The sequence below is a fragment of the Alexandromys fortis genome, unplaced genomic scaffold, assembly GCF_014885135.2.
Source record: "Alexandromys fortis isolate MF-2015 unplaced genomic scaffold, M_Fortis_MF-2015_v1.1 scaffold_2513, whole genome shotgun sequence".
Classification (NCBI taxonomy): domain Eukaryota; kingdom Metazoa; phylum Chordata; class Mammalia; order Rodentia; family Cricetidae; genus Alexandromys; species Alexandromys fortis.
The window spans coordinates 1-3,861 of record NW_026070374.1 but is presented as its reverse complement, the minus strand read 5'-3'; the positions used below and the strand labels follow the sequence as shown (position 1 = coordinate 3,861).

Below are 3,861 nucleotides of genomic sequence, written 5' to 3'. Positions count from 1 at the left end.
AACTAGAGGAAGGATACGCAGAAACATATAAATATTCACATTAAACACAAGGCAAGTCCAGGTTCAACGACACTGGTGTTTTTTTTTTTTTTTTTTGTTGGCTTAGCACCTATTTGGAAGTAATCAGGTAATGTAATTTTGAAATTGAAATCTAAATCATGTTTTCGGATGTCATGTGCTACTGCAGACTGTTACATAGGGTGATCTCCTTTAAAGCTCTTGTCAAGTCATTGTTATAAAGTTAAAAGGCACTCAAAGAGATGGGATTTGCCTGCTTTACACTGCATGGAAAAACCACTAAAAGTAGCATCTCATTATCACTGCATCCCAGTCAGTTGTGGTCCTCTCCCCCTGGAGACAGGGTCTCAAAGTAGCCTCAAACCCATGTAGACCAGACTGGTCTTGATCTCCTCATCCTCCTGCCTCTGCCTCCTCAATGATAGGATTACAGGTGTCAGTCACCAGGCTTAGTCACAATTTCTATCAAGTGTTCTTCATGTCCTTGTGTCCAAGCTCATCAAAATTTTCTATTTTTATTTTACATCATGTTTAAAAATAATAGTGCGTTGTTTTGGATGGTTGAATTTAAAATCCAATGTGATTTTAGATGGTTACCATCCCTCACCCCAGAATTTTGGTTACCTTCTGGATCATGGGATGAGCCACACACCTTAAAAACTCAACCTGAACGCTTGGAAGTCAGCAATGTGGCAGCCAGGGCTCCACTCCCTTACTTCTAAATGAACTCTTCAGTTTTAGAGTAAATTGTACAATAGACTTAGAGTCACTCTCACTTGAGGCAAGATCTGCTATGTAGCTCAGGCTGGCATTGAACTTGAACTACTCCCCCTGCCTCAGCCTCCCAGGAGCAGGATCACAGGCATGGCCAGCACACCTGACTTCACTCATGTACAACATTCCCTGCCCACCATGCCCACTGCCACCTCCAGTTCTTCCAGTGAGGTAATAGCAGGGCTCTCTAAGCTAAACAATCTTTAGAGCAAAAATTTTCCTTTTAGAAACTTAATTAAAATATAAGTTAGATGTACTTATTAGAGACTTTGGTTTATAGAAATAGCATATAAAAGACAAGCTGACCCAGCAAAGAATGAAAACCCCATCACATGCAGAGAAGCTATAAAAATGCAGTATTTCAATTTAAGATGAAAGTAAATCCAAAATACCCGATCCTCTTGATTCAAGAACATGAAGATTTTTTTCTTTTTAAAAAGCTAGTCTTAAAAACAGGGAGGATAGCAAATAAATTCAGTTTAAATGGTTGTATTAGGAATTTCCAAGAAAGTCACACTTGAAAAATATAAAACCCCACCTAAGCTAGGGTGACCCACACATAATGCAAAATATAACACTCTGCTATAGAAAAACACAACTAAACATGTAAATGGCTTAATTTCATAAAGGTAATGATTCCTTTAGCCAATTGTTTACAAAGGTGGAACAATTCAAAATAATTTTATTTAGGTTTTACAAAGAGCAAGTATAGGAGCTGTTCAAAAATCATGTATTCAGTCAAAATGAAATGTGATGTGTACCGACTGCTGGAGTTGTCTTGCTGTGCGAAGAGACGCGAGTCTGTGAAGCAATTTGGATAGATAACCTTTTATAAAAATAGTAGTAGTCTTTAAGTGTAGAATACTGCCTAACTCTGGAAACGCAGGGAGTCAGCATTCTTTAGGTTCAAGGTATTAATTTTTAAATAGCAGCTGAGTGTGTCCTCATGGCAAAGCATAAAGACCTTTATTTTTCCTTGAAAAGGAATTTCAAAACTGTCCTTTCCCCTCAGTGTCCTAGAATCTAAGGGGCAGGGGAGGGGGCTGCCCTGTATTCCAGCGTTCTCTGAAGCGCTGCTGAAGGAGGCTGTCGGCCCGGGGATAAATAAGAGTTCTAGGTTAAGTCCTTGGCGCTCATCATTCCACAGCAAATCCACATGTTTCTTCGATGGCTGTTAGCAGCTTTTCATAGAGCTTTTCATAGCTTTCATAGGGCGGAATGTCTATTCGATTGAAGCTGTGAATAAGCAAATCAGACTTTATCATTTGTTCAAAACTAGTCAACAGACACTGCAAGTATGCCGTTACACAGCACAGTGGTCTTGGTCTTGATGTCACAAAGTTAGAAGCCAGCAATTCTCTAACGCAGACATCATCACTTTGGGTTTGCTTACTCATTTCTGAAAAACTTCAATTTTTAAGGCACAAAAAAAGAAGTGCTCATCATTTCTCTTAAGGGTCCACTTATGCGCGAGAAGAATAAATGAAAAATCAAATCTGTTTAGAACTATCACCTACCTGCACTGACAGAGGAAAAGCTACAAAAATAACTCACCAAGTGTGGGCTTTTGGCAAGTTGTTCGTGCAGGCATCAATCTGGTGTATGGTAAAGAGCCGTGGGCCTGCAGCACCTGCCAGTGAAAAAATGTGGGTCATATCACAGCAGGTACATACATCCATCTTCAACACCTCAAAATAAACTAGAACCACAGAATTGGGGAGCCCCTTGTATCCATGTACATTAACCTGGTTTTGAGATTGTAAGTGATGTGGGATAAGGCCAGGTGCTATAACATCAGCATTGCAGTCTAAGAGACCTTACCTGAGGTCCTTCTGTCAACTGTATGCCATACAACGTCCACATCCCAGAGAGCAGGGCAAGTGCAATGCAGAACACATTCTGGTTTGCTTTTTTACTGTTTTGAGACAGCATCTCTCTATGTAGCCTGGCTATCCTGGAACTTGCTCTGCAGACCAGGCTGTCCTGGAACTCAAGAGATCCACCTGCCTCTGCCTCCCAAGTGCTGGTATTAGAGGCACAGAATACCACCACCAGACTTACTTTTTTAAAAAAAAAATTTGAAATAGGGTCTTTCTGTGTCGTCCAAGATGGCCTTAAACTCAAGATCCTCCTGCCTCAGCTTCCAGAGGGTTGGGATTATAGGCATATGCTATTATGCCTAAAATACTCATATTTGAATCATATTTAAAAAGATGACAACCTAATGCAAATTTAGGCTTTATAACTCAAACTGAGTTGAGCAAAGAGTAGCAGTCTACAGGATGCACTTCAGTCAGTACACATTCCCCATTCAAACACCCAAGAGAACTACAATGCTAAGCTCCCCAAACAGGGAAGGGCAACACAACTTCAAGTAACTTTTGCCAGGCTTTCCGAGTGCTCTGTGGGCAATCACTGATGAGTTATGTACCGGTCTCACTTTGCGGTTCTCCCTCCTCACCAGCAGCTTTGAAAATGAAGAGCTTAAAGGTAAAGGAAGCAATGGCCACCAAATGAAGCACCACAATCATTAGCAATGTTACCAACTCAACTAAAACTCAAACAGCTCATTCAACAGAAAAAGATTCTGAAAATTGAAGGCAGTTGTAAATCGATGCTCTGAAGCCAGGCAGTAAATTCTGACCTAACAGATGGTGTTCACAATTTACGATGCCTCCCTCTATTAAAAGAAAAGTGGAGGAGGCATCCCAGGTGCATAAAGGTGACCAGAGAGCGGAAAGCAGAGCGTCAGCACACGTGTTTCTACATGTAACACCCATCACAACCACAGAAGCCTTCAAAAAAGCTTCTCTAGAAAGAGCTGAGACAGGAGGTACAAAAGAGCGAGAGTCAAAGGAAATATTTATAACCACTGCGCTTATTTTTTTAAATATTTATTTATTTATTATGTATACAATATTCTGTCTGCGTGTATGCCTGCAGGCCAGAGGAGGGCACCAGACCTCATTACAGATGGTTGTGAGCCACCATGTGGTTGCTGGAAATTGAACTCAGGACCTTTGGAAGAGCAGGCAATGCTCTTAACCACTGAGCCATCTCTCCAGCCCA

General features: G+C 41.0%; 1 long non-coding RNA gene across 1 annotated transcript; it reads right to left on the bottom strand.

Moving 5' to 3' along the window:
- Positions 1 to 61: 61 nt before the first annotated feature.
- LOC126496300 (uncharacterized) lies at positions 62 to 3,838 on the bottom strand. Its single transcript, XR_007590324.1, has 2 exons — positions 2,347 to 3,838; positions 62 to 2,028 (listed from the first exon to the last, which is right to left on the bottom strand). It is a non-coding gene; the product is annotated as an uncharacterized lncRNA (long non-coding RNA).
- Positions 3,839 to 3,861: the final 23 nt, after the last annotated feature.